General features: G+C 39.5%; 1 protein-coding gene across 4 annotated transcripts in view; it reads left to right on the top strand.

Annotated features, from left to right (window-relative positions):
• The first annotated feature begins 10818 nt into the window (after window positions 1–10818).
• The window catches only part of tenm4 (teneurin transmembrane protein 4), a 138128-nt gene continuing 123962 nt past the window's right edge, over window positions 10819–24984 (top strand). For 3 of the 4 annotated variants that reach the window (XM_065960322.1, XM_065960323.1, XM_065960324.1), the window contains exon 1: window positions 10820–10997. The gene's annotated coding sequence lies outside the window, so the exon portion shown is untranslated. Of the gene's footprint in view, window positions 10998–24984 lie in introns of all 4 variants that reach the window. The other variant, XM_065960321.1, reaches the window with a different exon arrangement.

Here is a 24984-nt window from a genome sequence, read left to right on the forward strand (position 1 = left end):
CACAATAATGAACCACTTAGTAGCCGACAGCGAGGACAGAGCTCTATAAGGGTAATTTAGCTGTAATAAGGAATTACTGACAGGCAGACAATTAGCCCTCACAGTTTCAAAGTATGGGGATTTGAAGGGGAAAATTGCTTTGAGGTAAAGGTTTCTTTTGTGACACTAAATATGTAACCTGATTCACACAAAGCCTGCTTCAAACTATATATGCAAGGCACTTTTTTTTAGTGCAGCAAATTGCCTTTTTAGACAGCCTAGCAGGTAACGATAAACACAGGAAGCAACCTGGAATTCCACTAAAACCCTTCATTATATGATGATGGTTTTGTTTGATAATGACACTTTTTAAGATGTTTCTATACTGATTAGAGCTCTCAAGAACTGCTGTCAATGTCGTGCTTTGCCTCTGTGCAACGCCTGTCAGCACCTGTGTGACCAATGAGACTCAAAGCTGATCGTCTGATGTACGTCGCTGCTAAGTGAATTGTAGAATTATACTGCATATCTCATGTTGTGACATCAATACTGATGCTAATCTTAGAGCTAGTACTAACTCAACAGCAAATAGATAGACAGAAGCAAGTGAATAAAACTATGCCAAGGATGATAGACATGGTTTGTTACAGCATCATACAGGTGACTCGATCTGTTTCTAATTACCGAGTGACCTTTTGGTGGTACTCCTTTCGGCCAAACCGTCACATTATACCTGCTCCAACAGACCTGCAGATGCCTTCGGGTTGCCTGTGGGTTGTAATTCAGGTTTTTAAAACTATTTTTCGTCTGTTAAAATATTACACTCTTTTATTTAAACTGTGAATTTGTCTCTTACATTGTGTGAGGACAAAAATTGTAACTGGAAACTTTAAAAAACTATGCACCTGCAGTACATATTTGATGTAGTTGCTCATGTGTTCGCAGTGTTTGAAGTGAAGAGTTGGTGTTTAGTTTTGATTCAAAATGCAATCCAGTATTTGTCACCGTAATCAACCAACTATAACCAGCTTGCTGATTGGACTGCTCAGCTTCCATGCTCGGCTGATTCTCAGGGGTTGTTTCTGTGCTAATTCTTTATGAGAATAACTGAACCTGTGAGATTTAGGTAGGCTCTGTGGGGCTATGTTCAAGCTGCTTTTGGCAGGAATAACACCGTCTTGCCAGCCTAAGCCGCCAAGTAGAGCTGAATTAGAGCTAAGCATCCCATCTCTTCTGACTGAGACAGATTTGAGCTGCTGTGGATGCCTAAATGAAGCTCTTCTAGCAGGTATGAAGAACAAGTGTCCATTTACTGAAGATGTGTGAGATGAAAAATATGTGAGGATGTCCACACTAATCAGATTAAAACAACTGGTAGAATAGGTGTTCAGGAGTTTTGGTATTGTGTAACAATTTGAGATGATCAAAATTACTTGTTACTTCTGATGCTTTTAAGATTAACAGTTTAAAAAAATGAAATAGTGACAATTGACAAAGTACAACATAATAATATGGAGCATTAATTAATTAATCTGAATGTGAGTGTTCACCTTCAGTGGAAATAAATTCAATTTTCTGCAATTTAGCCTCTAGCAACAAGCCATGTGCTGTTTTACCTCATCAAGTGAAAAATGTCGATATTGCAATTAAAGCTTCAGGTAAAAAAAAACACGCAGTAATGTGAACAATTGTACCATATGGCATAATCTCAGACACAACAAACTTAAAGTGATGTTCATTGTTTAGGAACTAAAACATATAGAAAGTTTAACTGTGCTGCTTCCCCAGGATTAAATTTAGGAAGATATAATGTAAGTCAGCTTTTCTCTATTTCACAAACTGTATTTCTCTCCTACTTCTGTCCTTATAAAACATACTGTGTCCACAGTCTGAGGCATCTTAACCCATATGTTAGGCTGTGACTCGAATCAACCTCTGTAAAAGTAATGACGGGCAGTTCGTGACATGCATGAAGACAGTTATGGGCCACGCTCATTTACAAGCGGGCGACTCAGCTCCCCTCTTTGCCCGTCATAACTCAGCCATTTTGTGAGGGACGGTGCAGGGGATGAGGTCAGACCACAGACGCTACTCACAGGCTGATAATAGCTGATGGCTCTGAGTGGTCTTTGGAGTGGGATCCAAGTAAAAAAAAAAAAAAAACCTGATTACATTAGAATTCAGACCATACAGCAGGAACTGATTGAGGGCTTTCTCTCTACCTCTGAATGAAGCAGCACTCTGCTTGAAGATTGTCATTTTAATTGTGTCCCATCAATTGCTGATGACTCAACAAGCGCCCAGTCCGTCTCCTACATTTGAATGCATTGGATGAGGAAGAAAATGTTTTGTAGTTGCACTATGATGACATGTAAGTGTAAGTGTCCACCCATGTATGAGTGTTCTCATCTGTACTAAGGTTGTCAAAAATGTTAACTAATTTTTGATACCACCTGTTTTATAATGTTCCAATTTTAGTCATTTCAATGGTTGATGGCATTGAAGAGTAAAGAGTCCTTAAAAAAAAGAAAAAAAGATCTTCACTCACAAGTTTTAAACCAAAAGCAAAAGAGAGTGCCCTGTCTAAAATACGCTTATATGCTAACCGTCTAAATTGCCCTTCTTTGGTACCAAAATGTTGACAGGTTAAAGGGTAAATTGAATTCTGGGGAAGCAGCACTGTTTAGTTCCCAAACAATGAATGTCACTTTAAGTTTGTTGTTTCTGATTTTGTTTCAATTTTTGATGATTAATCAAAACAAAATGAAACTGTATTGGGTGCCTAGAGCTTGTAATTTTGTTGCCATGGAATCAAAACAGGTATCGAAAGGATTAGATTTTTACTGGAATTGTAACAAAAAGCTGATATTGTGTCAACTCTAATCTGAATAGCTTTCAACGTACATAGTTCCATGCGTCAGTGCATAAGCTGCTGTACTCTTCCAATCCTTTGTTTCTAAAGGTGTCAGTGATGTTGAGCTGTCTAAGGCACTGACTTAATGTCATGCTGAATCTGTGAATTGACCTTCGACCCTGACACCACACATCAGCTGATATTAAGACAACACAGCCAGGGTGCTGAGCTGCGGCCTGATTTTGACGGACATGCAGTCGTTATCTCTGTTGGTTGCCACTAATCATATGCCTCCACGGAGTAATGGCTCGGGTCACGAGGATGACAGATTTTCAAGGGTATGTCTCAGCCAGCAGTTCTGTTTGCGTACAAATAAGTCAACCAGTGTGATGCGCTTCATACTAAGCGCATACAAAGCATGTGCCTACAATGTCAAAAGGTGCTGCAGCTTTATAAAGTCAATACATTAATTGAGTCCTGGATCATCAGTGAGTGGAGACACCCCAAATCCCTTTTATTTATGTTCTATCTCATATGATTACATAACCCTACAAAAAGTAAGTTACTGGATTATTCGTGTTTAGCATGAGGATGACCTCTAATTATAGGATTCATGTTCATCTAATTTGACATTGAGACCCTGCAGGAGAACAGAACTGACAGCTGAGCGGATGGTTTTTCCATGCGAGAAAGAAAATCACTTTTAGGCTAAATTATTTAACTTTGTATTAATGGAAAGCTCTGGCTCTAAGCTGGAAAATATATTTTGTGATTGTATGTGCAAGACTTGCTTGTTAATATTATTAATCATAAGAAATATGCAGGATTCTTGTACACTACATCATATAAGTGAAACCTAAATGTTCTCATGCATGAAGGACAAAGCTCTTGAATGCTTCTTAGTGTTATAGCTTCTAGAAGAAGAAGTGTACACTTAAGGTTGTGTAATGACTTTGGTCTTTATTCAAAAACCAGATATGTTACATGAGAGGTGGAACAAGAACATGAACACAGTATTATCACGTTAATTCACAGTGGTTTGGCGGTTACATTTTTTCTTATACTCCCCTCATCTCCACAATCATTATCGACAGTAGTTCTCCTCAGGGACAGACAATAGTTGGATTTAAAATGATTACCTTCTTGTCCTTGTTGCCGTGTCTCAGGAGAGACTTTCTCACAACCATTTCACATTATTGTCATTCACTGCAGTGGTCTTCTCATCTGCATGGTGGTAACCCTTCTGCAAGCACAAGGACAAGAAATTGGACCTCAGCAGGGAGCTAAATGTGCCTTCAGTCTCAACAATCCTTTTAATCTTTCATCAATCATGTGGAAGCAGCTCGGAGCCCTGATCCTATTACAGTTAGAGGGGAATAGTTTAGAATTGACAAGCATGAGAACTGCAAGTGAAAGTTTGCCATGCAAGAAAGTTGTGATGGAAGCCTAGTTCGGCTTGGCAATATGATGAGAAAATCCTAAAACTGGATTGCTAAAATTGAAAGCAAACAAACAATTGGAAGTGGTATTCCACTTGCTGTCGACTCAAGGATCTTGAGAGAACATAGAAAAATGGAGAGGGTTCTAAAAATTGTTTTTCTTCAGCTGCACTGAAAGAGGCAATCACTGAGGCAGCAAGGCCAAATGAAAAGCGAACCCTAAACAGGGTCTGAGTTTACGAAGCATGATCAGGCCAAGTTGATCTTAAGTGACCAATTTAGAAATAAATCCGAAGAATAATGAGCGCTTTATCACAGTTAAAGTTCCACTCGTAATTTACCAAACATTTGAGGTCCAAAGGTGCCTTCAAATAAAGACCAACGAGCTGGAACGGGGATTCAAAGTAAATAAGGTAGCTTAATAACAGAGATGGAGGAGCTCTACTGCAATCAGCACTACTTTGAACTTGTTGCTTCAGGTTTGTAGAATGTAATTGATAAACAAGGTTTTAGAAATCTTTGGTTCTTATTGATCCCTTCATATTGAATAAAAATACTTTATTGTCCATCCTTTGCGTGCAAAGGGAATAAACTTGTCTTTTGGTTGCAGTGTGCAAAGACACAGTTAACACAAGATATATGGAAACAAACATTAAATTATAATCACAATAGAAGAAGTGGGGGAATCTGTCTAAAGAGGAAATTATAACTGTCAAAACATTTGACAAGAATCCTTTTTTTAGTTATTCTTAAGTGCCAAGTGGTCACACACTGATAATTTGTGTCCTTTCATGAGTAGAACATACACTCAGTTTCTAGGGAACAGTTTTTGTAATAACGGTGTTTCCTCAAGGTTTACAGCGTTGGGGGGGGTGGGGACAAGCCGACATGCCGACACGGCGACATGACGACACAAACACTTGAAGGAATCTTGGCGTTCATGGGTTACTTTTAATGACAGCTGTCCTTTTCTATCGGAAAGGTCTCCTTAAATGACTTGGGCCGCCCCCCCAATATAATGGTAGGGGAAACACTGAATAAATATTACTCATATTTGGTTTCAGTTTTAATCCTCATCTCTTTACGTATTAAACTCTTTAATTTTGGATGTTTTGTGCAGTTTTCTTTACAATTTCTTTTTGGCATTTTTAGGCCTTTAATATAGAGACAGGAATTCACAGAATTTCATGCGGGAAAGGTGCCACAGGTCAGATTTGAACCTGGGCTGCCCACTTCAGACATGTTTGAAATTGTTGTTGTAAGACTTCATACACTCGCACAGTGAAAGCAGAGCCCCAAACTTATTCCCCAACTCCAGGGCTTTTTTCTTGATTCCACCTGCGCAAATATCGGACTACGCCTGAAAGCAACCATGGCAACGGCAAGCATGCCTGTTTAATTTGTCTCCCCCCTCTTGTCATGAAAAGATATGAAACGTTGGCAGGAAATAACTATGGACCTCCAGGTGCCGGGGAATATTTATGATTTAGCTTTGCTAGTTAGCCTGAGACAACTGTGAGAAACTGAACTACACATTGATCTGACTTCAACTTCCATCTGTGGGAGTTTAGAAAGGGAAACTTCAATGCAGATAGTCAGTGCTCCATCCAGATTCAACACGTGTGTGAGCACATAATTCATGAGCTTTGGTTGTGCGATGTAAACAATTCACTCATACAGTGTGAGACGTCCCCCCCCCCCCCCCCCCGACCTATACAATCGCACAGCGTATGCCTGGCTTGAGCTTATTTAAACAAAAATCCTCTGTTATTTCAGGTCCAGTGTTAGATATGAATGAACATATAGTCTCTCTATATGCTGCTTTTCCAGATAACATGTAAAGCAACAAAATGTCACACATAACCAGTGTAGAGAACCCCCCCCCCCCCACACACACACACACACACACACACACACACACACCATGATGGTGTCTTCTAACGATTCCCTCTGTTCATTAACAAAGAAATAGGAATTTGAAAGAAAAAAAAAAGAGACAGGGAGTGGGGGTACAGCATAACCAAGCATTCCCTAATTAGGAGTTTTATGGGGCATATAATTTGAGTTACAGCACTAAGCCTTGATTCAGAAGCAAACACTTTTTTTTTCCTTTGGATAACACAAACACACAGAGCTGCAGTCTGAAAACTCACACGCTCATTATTGAGTAAAGAATTCACAAACAGACTGAAATATTTATCATGCTATTGATTAACTACAACATGTTATGTGCCTTTGAAAAGTTAATAATTTATATTCTTCATATAATCATTGTGCCAACAGTTTGAATGTACTTGATCTGAGATTTGATGTCTACTAGCTCATGATGAAGTGCAGAGATACAAGACTTATGTTCAGCTTACATTTTGTTACTGTCTTATTGATATCGACAGCATGTTCTAATTATAACAGTGATTATGAGAGCAGAGAGCCATGCACATGCACGTTGCATAACTGACACTTCTCTGAACAGGTACTGTACTTCCATCTGGAGGTTTGTTGAGGAAAACAGCGGTACAGCTGTGGTATAAAGACGTCTGTTGATGTATAGTTCCTTGTTCCTACTTCTTTAAATGAACTTTATTTAAGAGCATATTTCATGGAGCACCTTTTTCATATAGATGGTACAATGTACATATTCCCTTTATCTCTGTCCTTAGTTTCTGCTGCCTCAGTTGTTTCGACTCTGTGAGTACTGCGGTTCTAACTGCCAACAGGGCAATCAGGTCCAGGTGTAGACTTCCAATAGACAGTATATTTTTAGCCATAATGCCTTAACTACAGAGACTAATGGAGATATGGACTTAATTTGAGATCCTAAGGGGACAGTTGAAAAATAAATTCAAAGTGGAATGACAGGAATAATGTTCAGTGTTGGCAGGGCTTTGTGCACTCAAAGGGCCTTTAAGTTTCTGCTGTAGATATTTTACTTCACTTAATGCAGTATGCTTAACATCTGCCATTGTTGCTGTTGTAAGTAAGTAAGTAAGTAAGTAAGTAAGTAAGTAGTAGTTTCCCATTTATATTTACATATTTATTTTATTTTCTGTACTTTTTCTTACGACAGAGATACTTAACATTTTATCTTTTTATACTACAAACTTTCACTATGATATTTGATAATTCAGTTAATAAATACTCTTAATTTTCATCCATTTGGAATCAAATGTATTGACACAAGGCTATTTTCTGTCTGATGTCCTGTTTTAGTCTCTTCACAGTTCATCATACAAATGTAGAATCTGTACAGGGGTCTGGATTTTCAGCATTAGAAGTGTTCTGGTTCCTCTTTGTCGGACATTTGTAGTCTGAGCTGTATTGACCAATGACGTATCAGCAGGCTTTGCAAAAAAACAGGCAGATCGTTGTCCAGGCTAATGACTTACTGGCTCCAATCTCTGATATTCTGACCGTGATTTGTCTCTATAAACATATATCTACATTAAAGTGCAGCTAACCATCGCTCATAGATCAAACATTTGAGAGACAAATCTTCTGGACTCTTCTGTTGTAGCAAAAGTCAATTTGCGTTAAGATTCCCTGTTAACCTGAAATGAGGGATTATACAGTCTAATCTATTTACTGAGTGTGTTACCTTATGAATGAGTACATGAGAATATTTTTTACTTTTACTAAAAAAAGAGGCAGACACGGACCTCCCCGTAGCCCACTTTGGTTCTTGTGGTGTGTCGCTCATCAGTACTGTGTGTCTGTTGGACAGCGGTCTCCACATCTCAGTTCTGAATGAAATGAGAAGTGATTGTAAAATATTACTCCGCAGGGAGGGCTGAACACAAGTCTGTAGTAACTTTGCAGTACTGCTCAATTCTGCTGCGCTTCCTTCTCACATCTTTTCCATTCCTGTAGCTGTTGTTCTACATGATAGCGGCTTGTACTCAGTCACCATTTTGGTTATTAGCAGGCTCATCTTCGCTCTGGTATCATCACAACGACATGTGCTAACAGAGCTCGCAAATGAAACTCACTTGAAACCTGTGGAAACCAGGGGGAGCTGTAAAGTGTGGAATAAATTATCAGGCATCATCACTAAAAAACTTGTATAGTGTCAAACTGTGATTAAAATGTTTGTTATGAAACTAGTAGCTGTAATAATAATAATCCTTTAAAGGCTTAATGTGCGATTTTTCACACTTACTTGTAATAGAAATCAAGTATATCCTCTGAAAATAACTCTGTGAGTCATGACTGTCTACAATGGGTGTAACACCCGAGTCCCACTGTCTGTGATGCTTTCTGAGTTTTCAGAGTCCTATCTTCAGTTTGTTTACATCGTCGGGACGGCAGGCTGACTCCTCCCCTCGTGTATAAAAGTTGTTTAATTGAGGGACTAGAGAAAAGAAGAATAACATACTGTACTCACTGCTTAACTGTGTTTCTAGATCACTCTCATTTCAGGTAAATTTACATGCAGTGTGAAGATACCAGCATAATAAAGATCGCTAGCATTAGCATGCTAACATAACAATGCAGCGCAAGTTGTTTTGGTTTCATGCTGGAGCTCAAGGGCGACACCTGCTGGATCAAAAAATCACATAGTAAGTTTTTAAGTTGTTCTGGGATAACTAAGAAAAATGCCAATTTTCTTAAAATCCAAGAGGTTTTGATCAGATGGGAATGTTTTTGTTGTTTTATAAATCTTAGCTTTTAAATATCTACCAACAATTGTGTTTGATGGGTGAGCCGAGACAAATACTAGAGGTTGATGATATAACCTGCATCAATGTATTTTTCACACTTGGGGACATTTGACAAGTGGTGCATAACCAGTGACTTATAGTCCCCCACCTGCAAACATGAGCCTGAATGCAGCCTCTCAAACTGGCCCCTCTTCTGGCGTTGCCCGGGTTCACAAAAAATTCCCACAATGACACGGCCACAACCAGGCCGGTCTTCAGTTTTACATTTGAAAGCATATTTAACTTTTCACTCCTCCAATCACAGCCTGTGAGCAGTAAGACTCTGAGCCAGGCCGAGATTAGCTTTTGGCAGACAATGCAGTGTATTAAAGGCCACACATGGCCCCTCTCTTGTTCTCAGGGTGACCAAACACACTTCCAGGGCCAGGAACTCTTGACCAGTCTTTTTAACCCACATGGAGAAACTAGGAGTTGGAGATAAGTATGCGGCTTGGATTTAGGATCAGTACTTGGCGAGACAAAAGTGTTCTCAGATGGAACAAGACAGATGGTCTTTTTCCTCACTAACCTGCCAAACTTTAGTGTCAGAGGTTTCGGCTTAGGTTAAGGAATTTTGAAATATTTACTCGTCTACTAGTACATTAAATTGGATGTTAAAAAAATAAATAATGCAGCTAATATATTAATCCTAAAACATGTTCATTCAGACTTTTTGACTTAATTCTTCACAGCGTAGAGAGAGACTATGTTAAATATGGCAAATACTAAACAGATGTTGCTTTTCCTTCTCAAATATTTATTTAGAATTTACTAACAAGTCAAGCAATTACAGCTGAGCATACATTTACCCATAACATTTATTTATTGATGATGCAAAAGCATTCAATAATTTAAACAAAAGCTACACAAGGACATCCCTGCTGGGATTATATGATAAAACATTCTGTCGAGTATGTCAGTCGTTAAGTGGTAGAAATTTAGATGAGCCACACTAAGTCTTAAAGTTTGATTGAAAATGACTTCATATTAAGTAAGTAAGTAAAATAATATCATTGTATTAAAAAAAACAGGATATAAAGTGGCACATCTGCGAACACTGAGAACATCCTGTACATATTAACAACAAATAACAGAATGCATAACACCAGATTAACATTAAAGACAATATATTCTTATAAATTGTCTAATTTTAAGTTAATGCAAAGTCACATTAAAAAAAAAAACTTCACTCCCATTTACCATGACTCTAAATACGAAATATATATTCAATACTTAGTCTTAATCGTCTGGATAGGATGACATAATTCAACATAAATCCTGCAACATGGTTGGAATCTAAATAAGTTAATTATTTTGTCCCAGCATTTTTTATTATTTAGGCCTTGTATGGGGTGTAGTGTGAAATAAAAAAATGCAGATTTTTTAATAAGGTCTGTAGGCAAAACTCTCTGTAGGATTATTATCAGCTTTTTGGTGGAGATTAACGTCCAGGAAAACTAAAAACCCGGCGTTTATTTGGAGGGGACTATAGCGTAGTACCGAAGGGGGCGACCACGCACAGTCACACACTCATCCCTGCTCCACACTCGTAATTGTAAATGGTGAGGGAGCAACGCAGCTTGTCATTCCCAGCGTATCTGCTGCTGTGTCACCTCACCTTCCACCGTACAGTGCGTGTGTCCGGGGGACTGTTTCCACCTCCATCTCCCGGGGATATTTTCAAAAGCGTTTCATTTGGGTGTGTGTGCATGCTTAATGGACACCTTCTCATCCATGTGAGTCTCCGTGAGAGCTGGAAGCAGCAGCAGCACCTTGGTGGAGCAGCAGCAGCAGCAGGAGGAGGAGGAGGAGGAGGAGGAGGAGGATTTTTCTGCCGTACCGTGTCGTGCTCAGTGGAAATACACTCGCCTGCTCGGGGTACTATTAAAAGCGAAAGGGAGGGAAGAAGAAGAAGACGGAGACCAAGTACAAGCATAAGGGCTTCTTTTTTTTTTTGTGGGGCTCCCAGACTATATCGGTGAATTGTCATCGGGACAGGCCTGCGACAGAGGACATGTCTTCAGAATGGTAAGGTTTATTTCATCAAGATTGTTTGTCAGCGTTGCCGTAAAAAAAACCCAGAAAAAACAGACGGCTGCATACAAGCATCATGCAGCAGCGGAGGAAATGTAGTGAGCCGCTTTCACTCTCACTACAATGTGGATTTCTTTCACATTTGTTTGTTTCTGCTGTCTTTTTTTTTTTCTCCGTATGAATCTGTCCCTTTACCCCTGTGCTGTTCCTCGGACAGTGAGAGATTTTACGGTCCTTCGTGAACGGCGCAGCACTGTAGGCTTTCTGCTTCTCGTTTTTAAGCAACCCCAAAAGGCTTGTAGACCGTCTTAACATTACAGTGAATGTGATCGCTAAAGGATCAAAAAGTCCACACTTGCTTTTTTTTTTTTTTGTAACAAATTCAGGAATAGGAAGGCAGCAGCGCGTCCTTAAATGATGGGAGATTGGTACATAAATAACAGATGAAGGCGGATGAGGACTTGCTTTATGAATTTAGAGTAAGGATGAAGTGCCCTGTTGTATGGAGACTAAATGTGAGCTCTAACCTTGCCATCTACTGTCTCTCTGAAGGTGAAAGTAACCAAGGTTGTTTGTTGTTAAATACGGAATCGAAAATGTAGATGTGTTCTGGATGGGTTGTGGGGTTTGGATTCCAGCTCCCCAACCATCTTTTATTTATCACAGGTGAGTCCATATTCAACTTTGTAGTAGCCTCTGTTTGACGGTGTGGTGGCAGAGCAAAGCCAGTGGATTGTGTCTGTGTGAGATTTCTGCTTTAAATGGGACAAGGCTCGGGATAGTTAAAAAGGAAAATGCACATCTGCTAGTTTTCTACAGCATAGTGATGGTTTAAAAAAAAAAAAAAAATCATCAAAGTGGGTCTTTCTTCAACAAAAAATACATAATTTAGACATCAGAACAAATAAATAATTAACATACGAACTACTAACACTGAGTTAACCACCTGTATGTTTTTATTTTGTTAAGTGTGTGAGGCAAAACCTTAAAGAATGCATTGTCACATAACATCACAAACAAACTGAGCTGTAATTTAAAAAAAAACAAAAAAACTTCAATTTGAACACTCTGCTGTTCACAAACATCTGATACTGGTGAAGTAAAAGTGTGAGTAGGACCCCTGGGAGTCATTGTTGGGGCCCTACACACAGCTCTAAGAGCAGCTCTGCACTCTTACAGGGCTTAAACGACCCCCCCCCCCCCCCCCCCCCCCCCCTTCAACACAGACAGGCAGACACACACACACACACACACACACACACACACACACACACACACACACACACACACACACACACACACACACACACACACACAGTACTCATGCTGGTGGTAAACTTTTGCATCATGCAAAAATGTAATTAATAGGGAAATTTTGCAATAACTGCAAACGTAGACTGGAGAGTTGTGAGAAAAGGGGAAAAATCAAAACCATGAATTTAACACCTGTGTCAAACTTAATTTTATGAAAGTATTAGATGCAGAAATCTGCCGCTGCTCCATCATGATCTAATTTTCAAACATTAACTTGAAACTGAAGTAAAACAGTTCTCGGCTATATTCACGCTGTAAAAGTAAGTTACCCAGGACATGCTGCACAAATTCACAACATAAAGAAACTCTGTGTGTGTGTGTGTGTGTGTGTGTGTGTGTGTGTGTGTGTGTGTGTGTGTGTGTGTGTGTGTGTGTGTGTGTGTGTGTGTGTGTGTGTGTGTGTGTGTGTGTGTGTGTGTGTGTGTGTGTGTGTGTGTGTGTGTGTGTGTGTGTGTGTGTGTGTGTGTGTGAGGGATTTTTTTGTTGTTGCATATAATAGAGTCACAAGTGCCACCATTGGGTATAGAAGGATGCATGACCTCAGATATTAGAGGTTAAATCCAAGAGAATCCAGGGGCCCTCCATCCTCTGTGGCAAGTGTTTCGTGGAGGCACCAAATGAGAAGTCTGAAGTTGTTAGGTCCCGCCGAGGTTAACCTTTGTAGAACAAGGCTGCATTCCCCCCGGTTGTCTTTGTCGTGCTGATGAGCTCTGAGAAGGAGCCTGTGCACTAGTTCTCTGCATGATAGGAGGGGAAACAACCCCCCCTTTGTGATCACAAATGAAAAAATCTGTTGCTTGTTTTTCCGCCTTTGTTGTTGTTCCGCTGCAAAGTAAATGCATAGCTACTCTCTAAAGGACGGATTGCTGAAAGAAAGATGACATGTTAGTTGCAGTCGGACCTTGTTATAATCCATAAGCGATTGTTGTGTTTGAACTAATGTTGGCTGTGTTCTGGGCCAGAACCATAACAGAGAGGAAACAATGAAATGCCTCTGTCCCTCTGGACTTTTCCAGGGGGATATTGTGTATTTCAAGTAATAATTGTTGTGAGAACTGTACGGTCATCCAGGGAGGGAAATGGATGCTGTGCATGGTAAAGAGTCTGTTCTTCATGGTCTTGTGCAGCTCAGTGGGTAGAGCATGACAATAGAAATGTTGTTCATTATAAAATTAAAGCAAATCGGCATTCACAGCCGGAAAGGCTTAACTTGTTGAAATTAAAAACATCTGTATTTAATACCCTAACCTTAATATTGTGCATCGATTTGTCCTGTTTGCTGTACAGTCAGTGATCCTTACATACCTGCCTTTTCATCTTAGCAACATGGAGTGCAGAAGAGCAGAGCTGCATTTTGTAGCCTGGAGCATTAGGTTTAGTCGAAGCTGCAGTCTGTCATCTTGTGGTTTATCACACATAGAACTAATGTGTAGCCGTCACAATTACACCACTTTATTGGACATGAAAGCTGGGCACTGCAACCCCCCTTTCTCTGGTTCACGGTCTCACACACACCCTTACATGCACAAACACACACACACACACACACACACACACACACACACACACACACACACACACACACACACACACACACACACACACACACACAAAATCAAACACACAAATGATGACAGGACAGCTCCAGACTGAGAATTTGAGGAAAATGCAGAACTCAAAAGCATGTTGTGTCACTGAGTGACCAAGTGATGGTTGCAAAGCAGATTTTGTTGGTGGCTCACATTGTTTTTAGTTTTCTATCTCCGTGAGCCTTTTTATGTTAATAAATATAATGTGACAAGTTATTAAATCATTGGTCGTGTTTTGCATAATTTTCATTGGCCAAGCACAGATTTGACGTGAAAGTTATTTTTGAGGTGCATAAACCTGACCTCAGTTTAAAATTAGAAATCAATTGAGTCAGTGTTTTGTGTGTTTTGTGTGTTTTGTGTGTTTTAATGATGTCAGAAAGCTTCATGTGCTCCTTGGGAAACGAGGTTACTCAAATTTTGACAGGCACATTAAAACATTTTTTATAGCTATGAGTTTAAAAGGAAAATAAATCAAGATGATCAGTCCCTTGTAAAATTCAACTTGAAGTTGATCCAAAATATTGATTAAAACACATTCTTTGAAGGACTTAATGCTCTTACACACTATGCACTGCATTCTGCACATTCTTACACATATTTGTGCCATTAAATGATTTTGAGTCGCCTCCAGATTGTGTGTTAAAAAAAAGAAAAAGGAAACGCAAAGACAAAAGAGACTTATTTGATGTCATATCTATGTGTGCTGATTCCCAAAACATCCCTAAAACTGGAATGTTCTGCATTTTGATGAGAGATAAAAATAGCATTAAACATTATAGTCTTTGTGGGGATATGTTAGATGTGTTTTCTCATTCTCCTCTTTTCCTGGGGCATTACAGTGTTCAACATTTCCTCTAAATCTTTTAGATCCATTTTTCAAAGAGCTGGAATCCTACACCTGTTTGGTGCTCAGTAAGTCAGAATCACTCAAACAAAGTACATCAGGAGTGAGGCTGGGTTGGAAATTATGTGCTGGTGCCCCACAGACACAGGCTAGTATTTCTCTCTCTGGACACACAGCAACAGACTCCCCTTTGTGTCCGACATTTCATGTTACACATGTCGCAATTTTAAGGATGACTCTCGTTGCTGTGGAAGCTAACGACAAGCTGCAGGTGTTGTACTTATTATCCGTACACACTCTACTTTGATATATTCTTGTCTGCTCAAAGCCACATGCGGCTGAACATAATCCCGTTCAAGCTTTTTTCCTCAAAATCAGCTTTCCTCTTCCTCGTATATTTCTGTTCATTTAAGAGTCATTCGCAGGAAGAAACGGCAACCACAAATCAGACTGGTGGATAGTCAAAATAAGCTGATTGTTCTGAATCTCACTTCATGCATTAATCCTGCATCATTTAAATTAATAATGCAAAACCTTCTTTGTGTACACTTCATGGAATTTAAAATTCTCAGGAATTTCCACAATCTACCGGTTGTTATATTTCCTTCTCCTGTAGGTGTTGCAATAAAGACGTTAAACTCTTGATACATTTAATCTAAACATTTTCTCTGCGGGGACAATGTGTGTGAAAAATAATTTAAGATCATCCCTCCTGTGGATAAGCAATCAAACAAGACAGACAGTAACTTAGCACATTTCACATTTTGAGAGTAGACACTGGTAATATCATTTTTTTTATCCTTCTAAGCAGATATGTCAAATGTTTTAACATGTTATTTACTCACAAAAACAAAACACAAGGGAGACAATCTAGTAGAAGTTTATGCTGTGAATTTCAGATGCAAGTGCAGGTATGGGGGATAGTTGTGAAAGATGAACAGAAGGTTAAAGAAGCTATAGGCGCATCTAACAAGGTAGTCTACTGTGCAGCCTTACAATTACACCCTAATGATAACAAATCCCCATTCTACATTGTCTTACAAACAAAACAACATGCACTGTGCATTGTCTGTTGTACAGATGATGTTTACAAATGAGCAGCCACAGAAATCCTTATGGTCTGATTGGTTGTATTTCAAAAGTTCCCACACATAAGAGGAGGATCTCTTTACGACTTTTAATCGTGGTTCTGAGCAGCATCTCTGAAGGGTAATCACATCTGATGGTTTCTTTTCACAGTAGTTAACAGAACAACAGTAACAGGTCATTTCACCTAATCAGGTGCACTTAGTGATGCTAACATTGTTCTCTTATAGTGTATTCCCATATTCTCATATAATTATTCTCCAGTTTAGAACATTCAACCGTGTCATGGGGCGTTCACACTTGCAGAAAACTCCTGAAAAACTCTGACTGATGTGAAGGAGCTGTATGTGTGAACGCAGTAATATGAAGGCAAATATTCTATTTATAGCGTCGTATAGTGGACTCTGTTGCATCAGGAGACCCCCCTCCCCTCTGACAGGGATAGTCTCCCGCTGTGAGGTGCATATGTGAACAGCCAGGGCAGGAGCAGCCCTCCAGAAATGATCTAAATATTTTCAGGATTGCATAATGTGAAAAATGGCTTCAGAAAAAAAAAAAAAAAAGAGTCTTACAAACATTTTTGTTGCCACACAAGTTTTAAAATAATGTAATGTTTCCCTTCTCTTGTAGAGACCAAATCAAATGTTGAGAAGCCTAGCTGGATTATGATTGTACGTGTGTGACTGTGGAAGAATCTTTTTCGTGTGTTTGGCAGATTGTGCTCAGTCACGCAAGAGAAATGGTTGACAGAAGTCCAAATAAAATTCAAGTAAATTCAGTTTAAAAAAAAACAACTTTAAAGCCAAAAAAGTGCTTCAGAGAAGAAACGTCAAAGTAAGCGTGATCAAACAATTTGCTCTGATCGAGCAGATTTGGCATTTCTGGCCTTAAAAGTGTGTGTTTGATTGCCCATCATGCACTAAAAAACTCTCCACTGATGGAGAGAAATTGAGGCTGACCATTTCAAACTGCTCCCAACTACTGCTCGCAGACCGACTCGGCCCAACTGTCGGGTCAATGTGTTGTACACCACTAGAGTTAAATGCACTGCAACAAATTGCCCCACTCTTGTTGTCATGAGTTTTCTGTGGCCACTACTGCAGCTATGGACAACAGATAACAAAAGCTAGTAATTGAATAACTGGATTTGCACTCATGTTGAACTTGAAAAAAAGTGACAGGATTAATACGATGTCCTTACACTTCCTGAAGGTCACGTTATGAGGGCGACTTAGCTCAAAGGCATCACATTGGTCGTTGCCATCAGACTAAGTGGCATCTTGTAATTTCTGCATCTTCGAAATCCTCCCAGAACAGCCTCCCTTGTGGCATTTCATCATGACCAGGATAATCTTATGCAAGACAGTGAAACGGCAGTTAATTTGCAGGTAATTAAACCCCAGTGGTTTACAGCTGGAAACGCAACATATACAGTAAGGCTGCAGACAGTTGGGCTGCATGTTTGAATGAAAATACGGATGCAGATCTGTCAAAGCCTTTTCACTAATGAACGGCAATGCAAGCTAGCTGTTATCTAAAACAGTATAGAAGATTTTTATGGCAGTGGTGGCCGCTCATGAAAATGTATATTTACCGATCTTCTACTTAAGCTTAGCTGTGAGTGTCTCATCCTCCTCCCCCCCCCCCCCCCCCCTCTTAAAGCATTGAGTGATGGGTTTAATAAACGCTCTTTATGACTTTGTTTTCAGCAGTGTTGTGAATGCGGTTATTATCACATCACATGAACATGAGATTTTATTGTCTTTGCATCATTGAGGGACCAGTTTGCAGAAGACGTTTGTAGTTTCATTTTCTTATTTTGAGTGAAGTCCCATCTGATGCTGCTCGTAAGGTTTTTGAATAATGTATTTGCCTATGTATGGTTTTTTTGGTATACTTTTGTTTAGGAGCTTGATGAGCAAAATAAAGTAATGACTGTTTGCATAATCACTGTGGAGTACATCAGGGCTCTTTAGATCTTCACTGCATACTGTCGTTTCACTGGACTGGTTTTAATCTGTAATTATTGCTTCTGACAGTTTGTTGCAATAGGTAGACAAACAACATGCAATTTTTATACAATCATAATACATTAATGACCACGGATGTGTTTCGTTTCTCTGCATAACAAATCAAGCTGTTGTAGATTGCTCCTGAGGATGAGCCTTTCAGCAGGTCAGAGCAAGTATCATGAAAATGTTCCTGTGCCTTGCAGGTACGATGGGGGTAAAGGCCTGTAAGGATTTTTCCTCTGCAGTATGACAGACCTTTACTTAAGTTTAACTTTTAAGTGCTTGGCTTTCGCACTGAATCCCTCTCAGATCACATGCTAATTTGTTGCCGCGAGCTTAAGCCTTGAATTCTTTGACAGAGGCTTTTTAATGGGTACAAATTAGGGCTACATTAAAGGGAAGGTGCAGGACTATTAGAAGCTTATATACTCCTCAATGACAAAGCCCCCTCCTAAGACATGAACACATTTTTAGGTCAGAGCTGTTATTTTTTAAAGGTTGGCACCAGCTTCCTTTCAGCATCTGTTTGCACCTTGTCTTCCAAAATCGCACAGTAGTAATTATGCATGCCCCGCTAACTGTTGTGAAGTTAATAAGTGATATGATTACGCAAAATGATTTAAAGGGTACGTTTTTTTTTCCTCCATCTTAACCGCATGCCAAGTTACAAAAATCATCAGATCATTTTAAAGTCAGCTTGAAGGTATGCTAATGCAGCTCGTAGATGTCTTCAAGAAAAAGTATCTGCTGCTCTCAACAGGGATGAAATAGGCCTTCTCCGACGCCGGGGCTTTACTGCCTGCTGCAACCTGAGCCTTTACACTTAAAAAAAAATCATCAGAAGGATGTCGAGTCCTTAAAATCTAAAAGTATTTAAGCTTATCAAGAAAGAAAACTACCTCAACATCTGCCTTTTAATCAAGCCTTCAAAGTATGTTTGGTGAACATGCTGCGGTGATTACATCTTCATGGGATTGTTTAAGCTGCCTGAAGTCACAACAGAGGCTCTGGAAACATTTATCCAGACTAAAGAGAGATGAAATAACTGTGTGGTCAGTATTCTGTGGGTCTCACTAATCCAAGCAATCAGATAGCTCCTCCTGACGAAAACCAACCCCCTTTTGATGATGTCCATGTGCATGTGTCACTTCTGGTCAAGTGCCGGCTCTACAAGTTCTAATGTTTGACGAGTGACATGAGAATGCTCTTTCCCTACTCTTAACGGTCCGGGGCTGAAAACTGGCTTCAACTGGCGGCCTGTACTCCGAGGCATCAGAGTGCTGCCAAAAGGGCTTACTTTTTCATCCAATCAGACACAAGAGTGACATCCATTACATGATGTCATGCCTTTTGTGATCTTTTTTTTTTTTTTTTAATTGGTTTTTCATGTTCAGGCAACTTATTTATTCAGTAGAAACATTATCCTATCTCAGTTTAAGTAAAATTCTACTTTAATTTAAATAAAATGGAGGGAAAGAGAAATCTGCCATACTGTAAAAAGCTGCTGGACACCTGCATGTGGAGGTTTCCAGGGGCAGGGGAGTGCTGAAAAGGAGATGTCAATATATTTTGCAAGTGTTAGGCAGCGAAAAGGAGTGATAGCTCTCAAGGGGGCCGGCCTTAAGCTGTTATTCTATAAATATTAATAAAGCCCAATAGCCTGCCTGGAAGCAAGCTAACAGTTTGCTCATGTCACAGACCGGGCTTCAATGTGACAGGTGGTGAAAAGAGTGATGAGATGACAAAGAGGCAGTAAGATGACATTTAGTGACAGGCCTCATTTTTCAAATATGAAATGGCATCAGTGAAAATGGAAGCTGAGGCCGCTGACCTCCGCCGTACAAAATTGCGGCACAGTCAGCAGACAATACCTTCAGGGGGTTCATGTTTTTTTTTTTTTTTTTCTTAGTCAACAGCAGAACAGAATGTATTCAGTTTTGGAAGAAGCCTAGTTACATTAACATAATTGAATTTGTCCAGTTCAATCAACTGTCAGCGATTGACTGATCAAGTTTGAGAAAGATCATTTATTGTTACAGGATAGTTGTGCTGTTTAAAAATAAAATGTTAGGGCGACTTTCATTAAGTCCTTGAATGAATGAAACCAACAATACAGGAAGACTTAGTAGGTTTTTGGCTGCTGGTGACATTGCTCTGCCAAGACGCACTTGTTGCATGCAGCTCAGACTGAACAGGAACACAGTGCTTTGTCATGCTAATAGATTGAGTGTGTTTGTATTTCCTCATGCTCTATAGAACATGCGGATATTGTTGATGGAATGAATCACAATCTAAAACCATCATCAAGGCTGTACTGATATTTATAAAAGTCTAATACATAAAGTGGCACATCCTAACTTCAAGAGATGTGCTTGTAAGGGTTTCATCAGAACATTACTGCTGTAAATGAACCTCCAGCTGGAAACATGCTCCACTTGTTTAAAAAGACAACACAAAAAAGCATCATCATTGGACTGTTCATTCGGCTAATATGTGTTCAACAAAGGTTCAATCCCAACATATACCGTGTAATGAGCTGCTTGTTTTTTTCCCCAAACACCAAAAACTATTCCACAAAAAAAAAACAGATGCATATTCAACATTCTTCCAAACTTACTGTAATTTTCTCTACAATCAGAAACATTTTTCGACACAACTTTTAAAAATGGGAACCCCTCACGACTGAACTGAATGAATGTGAGCACGGTGAAATGGTCTTTAATGGTCTGTAAGGGCCCTGCTAGTTCGTCCAGCGTTACCACTTAAATTAGCATGCGGACATAATTGATTCATCTTCATCCTACCATTAAACAGGTGCATTTGCAGACATGGCTACAATATGACAGCCATTATGCTAAACCCTTGTCATCTGAGCTTATGATAACCAAAGAACTTCTATTAAAGGCATTTCACATTCCGCGAGGAGATAATTCCTGTGTGGTAAGGTGTAAAATTGAGAAGCTTTGATGTTAAGCGGTCGATTTAAGATTCAAGATGAGGGTGTTAATTAGTTGACAAAAATCTCTTTGGTTCTGAGAGGTTTTTTTTTTTTCCATTAATCTCTGTGGTCGTAGATCGGGTTGCTACATTTCAGTTCAAATAAGACGGATAAGAACAACGACATCAGTGTACTTCTATACATGTTTATCGCATTTTAAATCACGGAAACCTCTCCTGTATAACTTAGAAATGCATTTACCAGCGCAGCTTTGAGTTTTTAGAAATTGTTTACATGGCCCTTTTGAAAGTCATCATTTTTTCAGCTGTTAAAATGATTAAATGCAGAACTCAAAACATGTCGTATGAGATTTGTGAGTTATCATCAAGGTTGTCTCGTGAGTGGCAGAACTTGACCAAGCCAACTATTTATGGTCCTTTTGTGGACAGTAAATAACCTCAGTGTATCATGACAGCTGAATACACTGCAGGTCGAGCTGTTATATTTTCGAGCTCAGGGAATATTTACTTTGACAAGTTGTCTGACAAGCAATTCCAAATGTGCTATACAGAGACACATGGTGTAGTAGTATATGCTGCAAATAAAAAGATGGAGCAGAAAAATTACAATTGTTCCCTCTGACAAAGCCAGGCCTGAAGTTTAAATGTAAAAGAAAAGTGCATGTCTGTTGTGTGTGTGTGTGTCCGTAATAACAACCTGCACACATACTCTTCTCAGTAGTAAGTCGAGGTGGAGTCAGTGGTTTTTCATAGTATTTGGAGAGAATCCCTTGCAGAATATAAATGCCATCCCGTGCTCCACATACTGTACGTACGTACGTTCGGGGGACACAGAGCCCATTTATATGTGCAGAGCAAAGCAGCTAATTAGGAAATAATTGCCTCTTTGAATGCAAAACTCATTTTGTAGTCTACCCTCTCTCCTTTCTACAAATTCTTGTGGATCCTCAAATGGCAGATATTCATCAGACTGTGCTGCTGTACTGTGTCAGGTAATGAGCGGCCCTGATCACAATGTGGACACAGTGCGCCATTGTTGTCTTGGAAAAAGGCAGAACACTGCTTGCTTAAGTGATTTGATGGAGATTAGGGTTGTCCAATATATCATAGGTGCCTGCACTTTTATATCAGCTGCATTAGTATTTTGTCTTGAATTCATTCCTTGTGTTATTTCGTTCGTCCCCCCAACACAGCGATGCTAGAATATCCAGATTTAGATGTTTCTTACAAAGAAGGAGTCAGCAGTCTTTATATAACACCAGAACTCAAAATATAGCAGCTTTTCAAGGAAAGCTTTCTTAGTGAACTACCTTATAGAAATTTGATAACATGATAATTGAGATATAAGGAATTACTCAGGGTCAAAATCCATAAATGAGAAACAAAATCTTAATAAACCAAGCCATTGACCCCACATGGTACCACATGTTGTGCCACTCAGATCTCTGTGACGTCCATAGGGTTAGGTTGACAGCAGGAAGCCATCAGGGCTTGGCCCTTCTCCCATGCGTGGCTGTTTAATTGATCTTCAGCGTGCTGCTCGCCCCCCCCTGCTGTGAGGATGTGAAGCAGAGGGAATCTAAAGCGGTGCTGAAGCGCGCCACATCATCAGCTACTTTTCAAACTTCCTGCTGCAAAGTTGTGATGGGGGTTGCACATGCATGCGCGGTGAGAAATAGCCGAGGCAAGCACTTGAAGGTGAAAGGCACACCTCTTTCCCAGAATGCACTGGGCTTAAGTTAATGCATAACACTGGGCTCCATTGAAATGTACCATCGCTTATGAGAGTTCATATCTTAACCACTGACAAGATTGCTTGCTCTACCTAGGTAGGGATTGTAAGCTACTAAAAAACAAAGTTGTGTCATATATTGTATCCTCTCAAAAGAATCCAGCTCTGTTTAAAAGCACAACGGGTCCATTCAGTTCTGTTCAAAAAGCACAGCTGCATACTTAGAAACACAACAAGCTGTTCACAACAACAGTCTCCTTGATATAATGTCTGCAAATCGCAGAACTTTTGTATGTGTGTATGAGAGAGTGTGTGTGTGTGTTAGTGAAAGTGAGTATCAATGGGCGATGAAGAGAGAGAGAGCGGGAGAAGCAGAGAGAGGGCAGCTTATTAACTGTTGGTGTCTTATTTGTACCTCAGCTTCCTGACAAAGACGTGGCATGGCCGATGAAGAGGTCAGTTCAGAGGCTCTTAACCAGCATGTCCAGCCAAAGTGAACAAAAACACTGTTACTAAGAATCAATGTTGTCTCACCTCTGATTAGTCAGTGAATGCATCTAAATGGATAAGTTTGGGAATGATCAGAGGAATGGCATTCTCTTAAGAGCTCAGCTACTTCCTGTTTTTGAAACATTTTCAACATTTTGTTACACTGGGGAAAGACGCATTCTCTTTATTATGTTTAATGAAATTAAAGATTTAGATGCTTTACTCACTGTGAATACAGGCGTGTGTTTTTTCTTGTTAAAACCATGTTAATATTATTTTGAATGCTTTGATTAAGTGAAATGACCTTTGGACAGAAAAGCGTAATAAGCTGAACTGAGCGAGCGTAGAAACTGTTTGATGGTCTTCCAAACAGGCGCGTGACCTTTTACTCCATAACGTAACGCATTCTTGGATCAGAAAGCAAACTCTTAATTTCACAGCCAGCTTGTATTTTCAGATATTCTAATTACATGTTTGAGTATTTTGCTGGTCTTTGATATAATTTAGTGCGATGTGATGTGAACTGTTGAATAAATAATGGAACTGCACGCGTGCCGTATCAGTGCAGATCAGGGTTTTGCTCGATGCATTTTAAAACCATTGCCAAAGAATCCTGACAGCAGTTCACATGATGTGCTCTCGACCTGCACAGAGATATTTACCATATATGAAATATATATGTAGATTTACACACAGTTAGGTAAAGTAAAAGTTCTACCTTATCACCCTTTGTGATGCATATATGCCATTCTGGAAGACATTGCTCAACCCCGGTGTGCTGTGTGGAGAATATAGAGGTCACTTTGTGAATGTACATACACTATAGTTTAAGGTGAATGGACTTCCTGCTACCTTTTCATCCTTCCAGTTGTCAAATCAATCAGTGCACTCTGATTTACACTCTACATTCAGCTTTAGTTTTAGTAAATTCCCCGTCTTATCTGCTGATTATGTGCTTCACTGGTGACATCAGTTATTCAGATGCTTCATTGTAACATGGTTGATACCTAACCAGTAAGCTTCTTGATCTCAGTGAATTCCTATGTTGCATATTTTTTTGTATTGGGTCTAATGTGAGAGTCACTTCATATTCATCATATTGGAGGTTTTTATCTGCAGAGCTGCTTCAGAGGCTTTCTGCAGCTGATTTGAGAAGTTAAATGTCACATACATTGCTGTCAGAAGTGCAAACATACGCTGCCTCTTTGAAATGACTCCTTGTTAAGGACCAGCTTAAAGATAGAAAAGTAATTCTTCTGACGGTTTTCTCATTTTTTCTCTTTAAGTCCTGAGTTTGTTTAAAAAAAAAGAAAAGTCAACTGTTTTAATCAGGAGGAAAACAACTCCGGCACATCTCTGTCTCTCCCTCTTACCCACTGTGCCGCCCACACACTGCTTCACGTCTCTACTGGTTGGCTGCTCGTTGTTTAATGCAGTGTTGTGTAAAATGAACAACTTGGTGGAAACACTTTCCTGCTTTCTGGGCTCATTTTGAAACAGGGATTTTGTGTTCCTCTAGTTTTTCCTGGCTCTGTTTGGATTTCACAGTAATTAGTAGTGGACATGAAAGTTCTGAGTTATTGCTCATCGGCCAACTAGGCTGATAGCAAGACAAATTTAATATCCCCAAGAAAAAATACTCGATATGAAGGCAAAAGTGTCAAAGAAATCACTTTGTTTTGACGGCTTACATTTGTAATGCATCATTGCATTATTTCAGTTTTGTCATCCATAGGTAAAATCTGTTTTACAGGTCAACAAAGAAGAATGAGTCACCTTGTAGCCTCATTTAAATATTATCTGATGACCTGATGAGCTGATTCTGGATGATAAGTCTTCTCTGTCTGGATTTTTAGATTCTGCGCACATACTGTGTTGCATCTTTATTTATTCTTTTAAATGGATGTATTAATCAGTCATGCTGGGATATAAATAGACCTCTGCATCTATTTGA

The sequence above is a fragment of the Labrus bergylta genome, chromosome 11 (assembly GCF_963930695.1).
Source record: "Labrus bergylta chromosome 11, fLabBer1.1, whole genome shotgun sequence".
Classification (NCBI taxonomy): Eukaryota; Metazoa; Chordata; class Actinopteri; order Labriformes; family Labridae; genus Labrus; species Labrus bergylta.